This window comes from Lipotes vexillifer, unplaced genomic scaffold, assembly GCF_000442215.2.
Source record: "Lipotes vexillifer unplaced genomic scaffold, Lipotes_vexillifer_v1.1 scaffold2818, whole genome shotgun sequence".
In the NCBI taxonomy this organism is placed as follows: domain Eukaryota; kingdom Metazoa; phylum Chordata; class Mammalia; order Artiodactyla; family Lipotidae; genus Lipotes; species Lipotes vexillifer.
This window is the reverse complement of record NW_006792582.1, coordinates 303,860-319,412: the sequence shown is the minus strand read 5'-3', so window position 1 is coordinate 319,412 and position 15,553 is coordinate 303,860. Positions and strand designations below refer to the sequence as shown.

At 41.5% G+C, this 15,553-nt stretch overlaps 1 protein-coding gene across 1 annotated transcript in view; it reads right to left on the bottom strand.

Annotated features, from left to right (window-relative positions):
• TSG101 (tumor susceptibility 101) overlaps window positions 1-15,553 on the bottom strand; it is a 59,833-nt gene that overhangs the window by 11,328 nt on the left and 32,952 nt on the right. The gene's annotated exons all lie outside the window — the stretch shown is intronic.

The following is a 15,553-nucleotide window of genomic DNA, read 5'->3' as shown; positions in this document are numbered from 1 at the left end:
TTTTTTTTTTTTTTTTTTTTTGCGGTATGCAGGCCTCTCACTGTAGTGGCCTCTCCCGTCTCCCGCGTCTCCCGCTTAGGCCCCGGACGTGCAGGCTCAGCGGCCATGGCTCACGGGCCCAGCCGCTCCGCGGCATGTGGGATCTTCCCTGACCGGGGCACGAACCCGTGTACCCTGCATCGGCAGGCGGACTCTGAACCACTGCGCCACCAGGGAAGCCCTAGACCTTATTAAAATAGATGCCAAAGTAGTGACTACTTCAAAAACGAAATGGTGCTACAAAATCATTCAACTATCATAATCATGAAAGATGCTACAAGCAGGCTTAAGCACAAAGGCCAATTAATCTGAAGAACAGATTCCATCCTCTAAAACAAAATGGGTCAGAATCAAAGTCATACCTTAAAATTATTTTGTGAACAAGAACAATTTAAGAATCCACCATGTTAAAGAACAAAACTGGAGGTATCATGCTCCCTGATTTCAAACTACACTACAAAGCTTTTCAGTAATCAAAGTAGTATGGTACTGGCATAGAAACAGACACATAGATCAACTGGAGAGAACAGAGAGTCCAGAAATAAACCCACACTTATATGGTCAATCTATGATAAAGGAGGCAAGAATACAGAATGGGGAAAAGACAGCCTCTTCAATAAATGGTTTTGGGAAAACTGGACAGCTGCATACAAAAGAAACTGGACTTTCTCACACTATATACAAAAATAAACTCAGAATGGGTTAAAATTAAATGTAAGACCTGAAACCATAAGACTCCTAGAAGAAAACATAGGCAGTACTCGGGATGTAATGTACAACATGATTAATACAATTAACACTGCTGTATTTTATTTATTTTTGTTTATTTATTTATGGCTGCCTTGGGTTTTCACTACTGCGCACGGGCTTAGTTGTGGTGAGCAGGGGCTACTCTTCATTGTGGTGCGCGGGCTTCTCATTGCAGTGGCTTCTCTTGTTGTGGAGCAAGGCCTCTAGGAGCACAGCCTTCAGTAGTTGTGGCACACAGCTTCAGTAGTTGTGCTTCGCGGGCTCTAGAGCGCAGGCTGTAGAGCGCAGGCTCAGTAGTTGTGGCACACGGGTTTAGCTGTTCCATGGCATGTGGGATCTTCCTGACCAGGGATTGAACCCGTGTCCCCTGCACTGGTAGGTGGATTCTTAACCACTGCACCACCAGGGAAGTCCTGCTATATGTTATATAGGAAAGTTGTTAAGAGTAAATCCTAAAGAGTTCTCATCACAAAGAAAAAATATATATTTTCTTTTATCTATAGGAGATGACAGATGTTCACTAAACTTACTGTGGTAATCATTTCATGATGTATGTAAGTCAAATCATTATGCTGTACACCTTAAATTTACACAGTGCTGTAAGTCAATTATATCTCAATACAACTGTAAGAAAAAAAAGTTAAAAAAAAAAAAAGAAAACATGGGGAGTACTCTGACATTGGTCTTAATATTTTTTTGGATATGTCTCTTCAGGCAAGGGAAACAAAAGCAAAAAAACCCCCAACAAACAAACAAACAAACCAAATGGGAGACTACATCAAACTAAAAAAGCTTTTGACCAGCAAAGGAAACTATCAACAAAACGAAAACGCAGCGTACTGAATGGGAGAAGATGGCTGCAAAAAATATCCGATAAGGGGTTAATATCCAAAATATACAAAGAACTCATACAAGTCAACATCAAAAAACAAACGGCCTGATTAAAAAATGGGCAGAGAGCCTGAACAGTTTTCCAAAGAAGGCATACAGATGGCCAACAGGCACATGAAAAGATGCTCAACATCACTAATCATCAGGGAAATGCAATCAAGACCACAATGAGGTATCACCTCACACCTGCCAGAATGGCTATTATCAAAAAGAAAACAAATAACAAGTGTTGGTGAAGATGTGGAGAATAGGGAACCTGTGCTAGTAGGAATGCAAATTGGTGCAGCCACTATAGAAAACAGTATGGAGGTTCCTCAAAAACTTAAATATAAAACTACCATATGACCCAGCAATTCCACTCTGGGTATTTTTCTGAAGAAAACAAAAACAGTCATTCGAAAAGATGTATGCACCCCTGTGTATTGCAGCATTATTTACAATAGCCAAGATATGGAAGGAAGCAACCTAAGTGTCCATCCATAGATGAATGGATAGCCCTCCTCAGCGTATGTGACCACATCCTCTGTCCCCACACTGGTCCGAGCCACCATCTCAGACCCGGATTCTTGCAGTGGCCTCCTCGGGGTGGGGAGCTCTGCTGCCACTCTTCCCTCCCGGGGTCTGGCACAGAGGCATGTTATAATAGCAATCAGATCAGATCACTCCTCTGCTCAAAGCCTGCCCGTGGCTCCACAGCTCACGTAGAGGAAAAAGCCACAGGCCTACTCCCCCTGACCCACAAGGGCTTACTTGAGCCAGCCCTGTTTCCCCTCTGACCCCATCTCTCTGTGCACCCCTCACTCACACCACTAGCCTCTTTGCAGTTCCTTGAATCATAAACATACTCCCACCTCAAAGTATATGGCACAGAAGCCTTTTTCCAGTCTTAGAGATCTCCAGGTCACCATCCAAGCGAGCAGAGTGTGGATGGGGCTGAAACAGCAAACCAGTGTGTTTGGGGCTCCAGTGGTGTGAGCACAGCAAGGTGGATATAGAGGAGGTGAAATCAGAATGCAGTCCTCACCCTCCAGGTCTTCCTGTGCCCCTCTTTTGTCTGAATGTTCCTAGGTAGCATTTATCTCCATCTGGTGCATTGTATACTATGCTGTAAGTTTGTTTTCTGTCTTCCCCCATTGAAATGTAAACTCCTGGCATGTAGCAAGCACTCATAAATATACGTTGAATGACTAAATGAATAAACAAATAACTGAAGAAAAAAATAGATGAATGGATAAAGAAAGTGTGGTATGGGCTTCCCTGGTGGTACAGTGGTTAAGAATCTGCCTGCCAATGCAGGGTACATGGGTTTGAGCCCTGGCCCAGGAAGATCCCACATGTGGCAGAACAACTAAGCCCGTGCACCACAACTACTGAGCCTGTACTCTAGAGCCCATGAGCCACAACTACTGAGCCCATGTGCCACAACTACTGAAGCCCACGTGCCTAGAGCCCATGCTCCGCAACAAGAGAAGCCACCGCAATGAGAAGCCCACGCACTGCAACAAAGAGTAGCCCCTGCTCGTCACAGCCAGAGAAAGCCCGTGCACAGCAACAAAGACCCAATGCAGCCAAAAATTAATTAATTAATTAATTAATTTAAAAAAGAAAAAAAAAAAGAAAATGTGGTATGTATTTGTGTGTATGCGTGTGTGTGCTGTACTGATGGTACATCCTCCGATGAACTTCATAAAGGAGCCAATCTGTTCACTGACTTTCTTCACACGTATATTCATAACATGTACAGGTTTCGTTGAGTGGGACCACACTTTTCTGGGTACCATACTGGACCACACTCTAGTAACATTCTTGAACATTTACTTGATAAATCTTTTTTTTTTTTAAGATTTATTATTTATTTATTTATTTATTTATTTTATTTTTGGCTGTGCCGGGTGTTAGTTGTGGAATGTGGGATCTTTGCTGCAGCACATGGGCTTCTCTCTAGTTGTGGCGTGCAGTTTTTCTCTTCTTTAGTTGTGGTGCGCAGGCTCTAGGGCATGTGGGCTCTGTACTTGTGGTGCGCAGGTTCCAGAGAGTGTGGACTCTGTAGTTTGCAGCACGGGGGCTCTAGTTGAGGCGCACAAGCTCAGTAGTTGTGGCATGCGGGCTTAGTTGCCCCGCAGCATGTGGGATCTTAGTTCCCTGACCAGGGATTGATCCCGCATCCCCTGCATTGGAAGGCAGATTCTTTATCAATGGACCGCCAGGGAAGTCCCGATAAATCTTAAATCTTTCTTAATTTGGATTAAAATATCAAACAACTTCATCACTCCCAGATCACTGCCACCTGGGTGGCACCACCAGCACATCAGGGTCTGACAGAGAGTGCTATGCATGAATCAAGGTGGAGTGACTGGTCCCTCATGCCACTCTTCCCTATCCAATAGAGTTTGGAATTCTCCATGGGAATGCCCAGCTGGGGACCAAAGCTTTTCTTGAATGCCCATTTTTCAGCCCTGAAAACATACAGATGACCAATATCCATACCTGCTTCTGCTGTATTCTGGCATGTGCTATTAAGAGAACAAACAAGTATTAATGTTGTCTCCTAAACGTATTCCTTGTAACTTGGTGCTGGTCAAGTAGTTTTAAACCTTTAAAATCAGAGTTCAAGTTCTCTTATAGTTTTGGCAATGCCAACTTGGTAAAAGTTATATGCCAGTCCTAACAAAAATGTTTTACTCTTAAGAAACATAATTGAATCTGAAGAAACAGAAACTTAAATTTTTAAGTTTTTTAGATATCAAGAAAAGTTTACCTTCCTTCTAATGCTTTTGTTAATACATAATGCCTGCAATGGGCAGAAAACCTAAGGAAAACTGTCCAAATTCCACATCTTTTCCCACTGATCTTCCAGTAGAAAATGTTTTTGCTAGTCACTTGCAAAGATGATATACAAAAAATACACCTGGGACTTCCCTGGTGGCACAGTGGTTAAGAATCCGCCTGCCAATGCAGGGGACATGGGTTCCATCCCTGTTCCAGGAAGATCCCACGTGCCACAGAACAACTAAGCCTGTGCACCACAACTACTGACCCTGCGCTCTAGAGCCCGAGTGCCACAACTACTTGAGGCCACACACAACAACTGAAGCCCACGCACTCTAGGGCCTGCGTGCCGCAACTACTGAGCCCACATGCTGCAACTACTGAAGCCTGTGTACTCAGAGCCCATGCTCTGCAACAAGAGAAGCCACCACAATGAGAAGCCCGAGCACCGCAACGAAGAGTAGCCTCCGCTCGCTACAACTAGAGAAAGCCCATGTGAAGCAACAAAGACTCAACGCAGCCAAAAAACAAAAAGAACACCTGGTCTTACAGTAACTTCAACAAAGACTTTAAGTTATAGATTACAACTTTTCCCTCATTAAGTAATACAAATGAATTAAAATATCACTGCAATTGCCCAGACCTGATGGAAAAGCACCACCAACAGGTTTTTCACTATTCAACAGCTGCCTTCACTGCTTAGTCAATGCCCTCAGTGAGCACCAATCTCATGAAGGTAGTTTTAAAAGTCAGGTTAGGCAGGAAGCTGTCGGCCAGGTAACAAAAAAGCTATAAAAAGAGATGACAAAACAAATTCTCTGATTTTCTTATAAAGGTTGTTGTTCAAAATCTACATGTAATGGAGTCAGAAAGAGCTGTTTTAAGTCCCAAGATCTGCATCAATCCTCAGTCTTCTGCAATATTTCAGAAGAGACTGCTATTAAGAATGTAATCTCTATTATTTTTTTTTTTCCCCCAACCTCACTGCATAGCATGTGAAATCTTGGGATCTTAGTTCCCCGACCAGGGATCGAACCCTCACACCCTGCAGTGGAAGTGCAGAGTCTTAACCACTGGACCGCCAGGGAAGTTGCCTCTATTACTTCACTTTAAGTGGTTCTTTTACTTCAATATTGTTGGAGATGGTTAAAAAAATCAATGCTTGCACAGGCATCCACATCAATAATAAGACATGAGTTAATGATGCTGTGAAACAGGTGTTTGTTTTACATCATAAAATCAAAATCTTTAAAGTGAAACTATCAAGTTCCACAAAGGATAAATAACCACTTTCATTCTTTCTCATGGCCTTAGTAGCACAGAGAATAATAGCACAAATCCTGATGGCCACTGACTGAGAAAATGTTGACTATTTGTGAACTCTAATATTCAGATGATACTTTTATGTTTCTGCTTTCCTTTATGACAATTTTGAAGTTCAACAGTGTTCTGTACAATGTACTACTAAAATATGATGAAAAAAATCAAGTAGGTAAGCAACAAAGGGTAGAAAAACAACATACATTAAAAGGATATCCTAGATTATCATAAAATAATTTGTTTTCAGCCTTTCTAAGAAAGTACTCTTAAAAGTACAAGAAAGGGCTTCCCTGGTGGCGCAGTGGTTGAGAGTCCGCCTGCCGATGCGGGGGACGCGGGTTCATGCCCCGGTCCGGGAGGATCCCACATGCCGTGGCGCAGCTGGGCCCGTGAGCCATGGCCGCTGGGCCTGTGCGTCCAGACCCGGTGGTCCACAACGGGAGAGGCCACAACAGTGAGAGGCCCGCGTACCGCAAAAAAAAAAAAAGTACAATATTAATTGCTTTGATTCTTGTTCTAAAAACAAACATTAGATTTGATTTAAAATGTACCATTTAACGAGAGGCATCTGGGAAGATGGCGGAAGAGTAAGAGGCGAAGATCACCTTCCTCCCCAGAGATACACCAGAAATACATCTACACGTGGAACAACAACTACAGAACACCTACTGAACGCTGGCAGAAGACCTCAGACCTCCCAAAAGGCAAGAAACCCCCCACGTACCTGGGTAGGGCAAAAGAAAAAAGAATAAACAGAGACAAAAGGATAGGGACGGGACCTGCACCAGTGGGAGGGAGCCGTGAAGTTGGAAAAGTTTCCACACACTAGGAAGCCCCTTCGCGGGCGGAGACTGCGGGAGGCGGAGCGGGGAGCTTCGGGGCCGCGGGGGAGAGCGCAGCCACAGGGGCGCGGAGGGCAGAGCGGGGAGATTCCCGCACAGGGGATCGGGGCCGACCGGCGCTCACCAGCCCGAGAGGCTTGTGTGCTCGCCCGCCGGGGCGGGCGGGGCTGCGAGCTGAGGCTCAGGCTTCGGACAGAGCGCAGGGGGAGGACTGGGGTTTGCGGCGTGACCACAGCCTGCAGGGGTTAGTGCGCCACGGTTGGCCGGGAGGGAGTCCGGGGAAAAGTCTGGACCTGCCGAAGAGACAAGAGACTTTTTCTTCCCTCTTTGTCTCCTGGTGCGCGAGGAGAGGGGATTAAGAGCGCTGCTTAAAGGAGCTCCAGAGACGGGCGCGAGCCGCGGCTAAAAGCACGGAGCCCAGAGACAGGCATGAGACGCTTAGGCTGCTGCTGCCGCCATCAAGGGGCCTGTGTGTGAGCACAGGTCACTATTCACACCCCACTTCCGGGGAGCCTGTGCAGCCCGCCACTGCCAGGGTCCTGCGATCCAGGGGCAACTCCCCCAGGAGAACGCACGGCTCGCCTCAGGCTGGTGCAACGTCACGCCGGCCTCTGCCGCCACAGGCTCGCCCCGCACTCCGTGCCCCTCCCTCCACCCCGGCTTGAGTGAGTCAGAGCCCCCGAATCAGCTGCTCCTTTAACCCCATCCTGTCTGAGCGAAGAACAGACGCTCTCCGGCGACCTACACGCAGAGGCAGGGCCAAATGCAAAGCTGAGCCCCTGGGAGCTGTAAGAACAAAGAAGAGAAAGGGAAATCTCTCCCAGCAGCCTCAGAAGCAGCGGATTAAAGCTCCACAATCACTTTGATGTACCCTGCATCTGTGGAATACATGAATAGACAACGAATCATCCCAAATTAAGGAGGTGGACTTTGAGAGCAAGATTTATGATTTTTTCCCCTTTTCCTTGTTCTGTGAGTGTGTATGTGTATGCTTTTGTGTGAGATTTTGTCTGTATAGCTTTGCTTCCATCATTTGTCCGAGGGTTCTGTTTTTTTAAAAAAATTTTTTTTCTTAATAATTACTTTTTATTTTAATAACTTTATTTTATTTTACCTTACCATCGTTCTTTCTTTCCTTCCTTCCCTCCTTTAGACAACGAGTCATCACAAATTGAGGAGGTGGACTTTGAGAGCAAGATTTATGATTTTTTCCCCCTTTTCCTCTTTTGTGAGTGTGTATGTGTATGCTTCTGTGTGAGACTTTGTATACCTTTGCTTCCACCATTTGTCCTAGGGTTCTATCTGTCCTTTTTTTTTTCCTCTTAATAATTACGTTTTTTATTTTAATATTGTTATTATATTTTATCATTATTTTTTTAAATTTTACTTTATCTTCTTTCTTTCTTCTTTTCCTTCCTTCCTCCCTCCCTCCCTCCTTTCTTTCTTCTTTCTTGTTTTCTTTCTTTCTTTCGACTTCTACTAATTCTTTCTTTCTACTTTGTCTCCCTTGCATTCTGAGCTGTGTGGATGAAAGGCTCTTGGTGCTGCAGCCAAGAGTCAGTGCTGTGCCTCTGAGGTGGGAAAGCCAACTTCAGGACACTGGTCCACAAGAGACCTCCCAGCTCCACGTAATATCAAATTACAAAAATCTCCCAGAGATCTCCATCTCAATACCAACACCCAGCTTCACTCAACAACCAGCAAACTACTGTGCTGGACACCCTATGCCAAACAACTAGCAAGACAGGAACACAACCCCACCCATTAGCAGAGAGGCTGCCTAAAATCATAGTAAGTCCACAGACACCCTAAAATACACCACCAGACGTGGACCGGCCCTCCAGAAAGACAAGATCCAGCCTCATCCACCAGAACACAGGCACTAGGTCCCCTCCACCAGGAAGCCTACACAACCCACTGACACAACTTTAGCTACTGGGGACAGATACCAAAAACAACGGGAACTACGAACCTGCAGCCTGCAAAATGGAGACCCCAAACACAGTTAAATAACCAAAATGAGAAGATAGAAAAACACACAGCAGATGAAAGAGCAAGATAAAAACCCACCAGACCTAACAAATGAAGAGGAAATAGGCAGTCTACCTGAAAAAGAATTCAGAATAATGAAAGTAAAGATCCAAAATCTTGGAAATAGAGAAAATGCAAGAAACATTTAACAAGGACCTAGAAGAACTAAAGAGAAACAAGCAACGATGAAAAACACAATAAATGAAATTAAAAATACTCTAGAAGGGATCAATAGCAGAATAACTGAGGCAGAAGAATGGATAAGTGACTTGGAAGATAAAATAGTGGAAATAACTCCTGCAGAGCAGAATAAAGAAAAAAGAATGCAAAGAACTGAGGACAGTCTCAGAGACCTCTGGGACAATATTAAACGCTCCAACATTCGAATTATAGGGGTTCCAGAAGAAGAGAAAAAGAAAGGGACTGAGAAAATATTTGAAGAGATTATAGTAAACTTCCCTCCAGCTTTACAACAAATGCTAAAGGAACTTCTCTAGACAAAAACACAAGAGAAGGAAAAGTCCTATAATAACGAACCCAAAACAATTTAGAAAATGGGAATAGGAACATACATATCGATAATTACCTTAAATGTAAATGGACTAAATGCTCCCACCAAAAGACACAGATTGGCTGAATGGATACAAAAACAAGACCCATATATATGCTGTCTACAAGAGACCCACTTCAGACCTAGAGACACATACAGACTGAAAGTAAGGGGATGGAAAAAGATATTCCATGCAAATGGAAACCAAAAGAAAGCTGGAGTAGCAATTCTCATATCAGACAAAATAGACTTTAAAATAAGGACTATCAGAAGAGACAAAGAAGGACACTACATAATGATTAAGGGATCGATCCAAGAAGAAGATATAACAATTGTAAATATTTATGCACCCAACATAGGAGCACCTCAATACATAAGGCAAAAACTAGCAGCCATAAAAGGGGAAATCGACAGTAACACATTCATAGTAGGGGACTTCAACACCCCACTTTCACCAATGGACAGATCATCCAAAATGAAAATAAATAAGGAAACACAAGCTTTAAATGATACATTAAACAGGATGGACTTAATTGATATTTATAGGACACTCCATCCAAAAACAACAGAATACACATTTTTCTCAAGTGCTCATGGAACATTCTCCAGGATAGATCATATCTTGGGTCACAAATCAAGCCTTGGTAAATTTAAGAAAATTGAAATTGTATCAAGTATCTTTTCCGACCACAACGCCATGAGACTAGATATCAATTATAGGAAAAGATCTGTAAAAAATACAAACACATGGAGGCTAAACAATACACTACTTAATAACGAAGTGATCACTGAAGAAATCAAAGAGGAAATTAAAAAATACCTAGAAACAAATGACAATGGAGATACAACGACCCAAAACCTATGGGATGCAGCAAAAGCAGTTCTAAGAGGGAAGTTTATAGCAATACAAGCCCACCTTAAGAAGCAGGAAACATCTCGAATAAACAACCTAACCTTGCACCTCAAGCAATTAGAGAAAGAAGAACAAAAAAACTCCAAAGTTAGCAGAAGGAAAGAAATCATAAAAGTCAAATCAGAAATAAATGAAAAAGAACTGAAGGAAACGATAGCAAAGATCAATAAAACTAAAAGCTGGTTCTTTGAGAAGATAAAATTGATAAACCATTAGCCAGACTCATCAAGAAAAAAAGGGAGAAGACTAAAATCAATAGAATCAGAAATGAAAAAGGAGAAGTAACAACTGACACTGCAGAAATACAAAAGATCATGAGAGATCACTACAAGCAACTCTATGCCAATAAAATGGACAATCTGGAAGAAATGGACAAATTCTTAGAAATGCACAACCTGCCAAGACTGAATCAGGAAGAAACAGAAAATATGAACAGACCAATCACAAGCACTGAAATTGAAACTGTGATTAAAAATTTTCCAACAAACAAAAGCCCAGGACCAGATGGTTTCACAGGCAAATTCTATCAAACATTTAGAGAAGAGCTAACGCCTATCCTTCTCAAACTCTTCCAAAATGTAGCAGAGGGAGGAACACTCCCAAACTCATTCTACGAGGCCACCAACACCCTGATACCAAAACCAGACAATGATGTCACAAAGAAAGAAAACTACAGGCCAATATCACTGATGAACATAGATGCAAAACTCCTCAACAAAATACTAGCAAACAGAATCCAACAGCACATTAAAAGGATCATACACCATGATCAAGTGGGGTTTATTCCAGGAATGCAAGGATTCTTTAATATATGCAAATCAGTCAACGTGATACACCATATTAACAAATTGAAGGAGAAAAACCATACAATCATCTCAACAGATGCAGAGAAAGCTTTTGACAAAATTCAACACCCATTTATGATAAAAAACCCTCCAGAACTTTCCTCAACATAATAAAGGCCATATATGACAAACCCACAGCCAACATCGTCCTCAATGGTGAAAAACTGAAAGCATTTCCACTAAGATCAGGAACAAGACAAGGTTGCCCACTCTCACTACTCTTATTCAACATAGTTTTGGAAGTTCTATCCACAGCAATCAGAGAAGAAAAGTAAATAAAAGGAATCCAAATCGGAAAAGAAGAAGTAAAGCTGTTACTGTTTGCAGATGACATGATACTATACATAGAGAATCCTAAAGATGCTACCAGAAAACTACTAGAGCTAATCAATGAATTCGGTAAAGTAGCAGGATACAAAATCAATGCCCAGAAATCTCTGGCATTCCTATATACTAATGATGACAAATCTGAAAGTGAAATCAAGAAAATACTCCCATTTACCACTGCAACAAAAAGAATAAAATATCTAGGAATAAACCTACCTAAGGAGACAAAAGGCCTGTATGCAGAAAATTATAAGACACTGATGAAAGAAATTAAAGATGATACAGATAGATGGAGAGATATACCATGTTCTTGGATTGTAAGAATCAACCTTGTGAAAATGACTCTACTACCCAAAGCAATCTACAGATTCAATGCAATCCCTATCAAACTACCACTGGCATTTTTCACAGAAGTAGAACAAAAACTTCCACAATTTGTATGGAAACACAAAAGACCCCGAATAGCCAAAGCAATCTTGAGAACGAGAAACGGAGCTGGAGGAATCAGGCTCCCTGACTTCAGACTATACTACAAAGCTACAGTAATCAAGACAGTATGGTACTGGCACAAAAACAGAAATATACAATGGAACAGGATAGAAAGCCCAGAGATAAACCCACGCACATATGGTCACCTTATCTTTGATAAAGGAGGCAGAAATGTACAGTGGAGAAAGGACAGCCTCTTCAATAAGTGGTGCTGGGAAAACTGGACAGCTACATGTAAAAGTATGAGATTAGATCACTCCCTAACACCATACACAAAAATAAGCTCAAAATGGATTAAAGACCTAAATATAAGGCCAGAAACTATCAAACTCTTAGAGGAAAACATAGGCAGGACACTCTATGACATAAATCACAGCAAGATCCTTTTTGACCCACCTCCTAGAGAAATGGAAATAAAAACAAAAATAAACAAATGGGACCTAAAGAAACTTCAAAGCTTGTGCACAGCAAAGGAAACCATAAACAAGACGAAAAGACAACCCTCAGAATGGGAGAAAATATTTGCAAATGAAGCAACTGACAAAGGATTAATCTCCAAATTTTATAAGCAGCTCATGCAGCTCAATATCAAAAAAACAAACAACCCAATGCTAAAATGGGCAGAAGACCTAAAAGACATTTCTCCAAAGAAGATATATAGACTGCCAAGAAACACATGAAGGAATGCTCAACATCACTAATCATTAGAGAAATGCAAATCAAAACTACAATGAGATATCATCTCACACCAGTCAGAATGGCCATCATCAAAAAATCTAGAAACCATAAATGCTGGAGAGGGTGTGGAGAAAAGGAAACCCTCTTGCACTGTTGGTGGGAATGTAAATTGATACAGCCACTGTGGAGAACAGTATGGAGGCTCCTTAAAAAAACTACAAATAGAACTACCATATGACCCAGCAATCCCACTACTGGGCATATACCCTGAGAAAACCATAATTCAAAGAGAGTCATGTACCAAAATGTTCATTGCAGCTCTATTGACAATAGCCCAGAGATGGCAACAACCTAAGTGTCCATCATCGGATGAATGGATAAAGAAGATGTGGCACATATATACAATGGAATATTACTCAGCCATAAAAAGAAACGAAATTGAGCTATTTGTAATGAAGTGGATAGACTTAGAGTCTGTCATACAGAGTGAAGTAAGTCAGAAAGAGAGGGACAAATACCGAATGCTAACACATATATATGGAATTTAAGAAAAAAAAATGTCATGACGAACCTAGGGGTAAGACAGGAATAAAGACACAGACCTACTAGAGAAAGGACTTGAGGATATGGGGAGGGGGAAGGGTAAGCTGTGACAAAGTGAGAGAGAGGCATGGACATATATTCACTACCAAACGTAAGGCAGACAGCTAGTGCGAAGCAGCCGCATAGCACAGGGAGATCAGCTCGGTGCTTTGTGATGGCCTGCAGGGGTGGGATAGGGAGGGTGGGAGGGAGGGAGACGCAAGAGGGAAGAGATATGGGAACATATGTATATATATAACTGAGTCATTTTGTTGTAAAGCAGAAACTAACACACCATTGTAAAGCAATTATACTCCAATAAAGATGTTAAAAAAATAAATAAAAATAAAATGTACCATTTTCCCCATATTCCTATTTTTTTTATGTATGGATATCATCTATTCTGAGTTATAAAATGCTTCATACCTATTGTAGTGAAATGAGTTAACATAAAAAAGATCTTTAGGAACTGAGGTTCTCTACAAATCAAATACTATCGTCTCAGTGAGAAACAGGGTAACAAATAGCACTATTCCTATTTTACTGATGATGCCTGAGCTACAATGGAGAGCTTAACAACATTTAGTGTGTTTTGCTTGTGGATTAATGATCTCCCATCATCAGGTTTCTAACTCAAGCATTTAAATTACATTGTTAAAAAAAGAGCTATATTACAGAAGGATGAGAACATTTTTAAAAAACAAAACCACTGCCACTAGAATCTCAATAAGTAGAACGTATCAATGACAAAAACAGCTGAAGAAAATGCTCTTTTTGGGGGGAGGGGAGATATTTACAGCAGATCTCAGAATGCTTACAATTGATCAGAAAATGTAACAGAAAAGTAAACTTCACAAGATTCTACATTCAGACACTCAGTAAAATATTTAGATGAACTTCTATATATCAAGCACTGTTCTAGATGTTGGGCATGTATGTATTTGTGTGCGGGGTTGGTGATGGGAGTAGATTGGTCAGGGTAGGCCTGACTGCTCCACACAAAGGAAACAAGTAGTGGACGAATCCTAAAACAGAAGAGTAGTAGGAGATGAGTTCAGAGAGGTAACACGGGGAGGAAAGTAGGATCACAAAGGGCCTTCTAAGCCTCAGAAATTTGGATTGAACGCTGAGTGAAATGGGAAGACATTGGAAGGTTCTGAGTAGAGGAGTGATATAATTTATTTATCTTTTAATAGGATCATTCTGGCTGTTGTGTTAAAAACAGATGTAGGGACTAAGGAAAGAAGAAGGCTTTTTAGGAGGCTTTTGAAGTAGATTAGATAAAAGATAACGGTGACTTGGATCAGCACTGGATGTGATCAGATTCTATATGTATTTTGAAGATAATTGGTTCTTGATGAAGAATCAAGGATGACACCAAAGTTAGAGTATTGAGTAGGTATCACTGCAGGTGGGAAAGCATCATAGAAAGATTGAGAGTTTAATTTTAGTCACATTGAGTTTGAAATGTCTATTAAATATCCAAATGGAGATATTGAGAAGGGAGCTGGATATAAGAATCTGGAATTCTGGAGAGTGGTGTAAGTTGGAAAGAAATTTAGGAAGTGTGGACACAGAAATGATATTTAAAGCTATGAGATTGGTAGAGATCACCAGGAGAGTGAGTATAGAGAATGCCAAGGACTGAGCCAGGGGGCATTCCAATATTAAGAAAAGGAGGGACTTATAAAGGACACTGGGCATGAGTACCAGTGAGATGGGAGGAAAAACAAGTGAGTCTGGGGTCTCAGAAAGCAAGAGAGGAAAGTGTATCAAGGAGATACAACTGTGTCAAATACTTCTGACAAGCCAAGTAAGTGGAGACTATTTAATTGGCCATTGGATTTAACATCATAAAGGTCAATAGTGACCTTGAGAGAAGCAGCTTTAGTGGAAGGACATGAGGGAAATCCCACATGGAGTGGTTCAAGAGTGAAAGGAAGAAGAGGAATTGAAGGTAATGAGTACGGATAATTGTTTCAAGGAGTTTTGCTGTAAAGGGGAATGAAGAAATGGAATACTGGTGGCAGGGAAAGGGAAATTAAGAGGAGGATTTTTAAAGGTTTTTAGGGTATATTTTTGGGTGCTGATGAGGGCAACCCAGTAGAGAACAAAAGCTGCTGATGAGAGGGGAAACTGCTGAAATGATGTCGCTGAGTAAATTAGAGAGGATAAAACCTAGTGGGTACAAATAATGATCTGTGGTAACAGGGAGAAGGCAGATATGGTAGGGGCAGATAGCCATGTAGAGGGGTGGGGGTCTGTAGAAGTTCTTGTATTGCTTTCATTTTCTCAACTGAAGATAATTATATTTCAGGTAACTCTACTAATAAGCAACATAAAAAACCAAGATCTACTGGTCTGCAATAATTTGTCTTACTTGATCCACTCATATTTCCCAATGGTGCTTTCTTCTAAAGATGCTCATCTGTTTTTACATATAACCAGGCTAGGAAAACCTAAGTATCTGTTAATAGTTCAACACACATTAACGTTCACCAATAAATATGTGAAACACAGGAAAGAG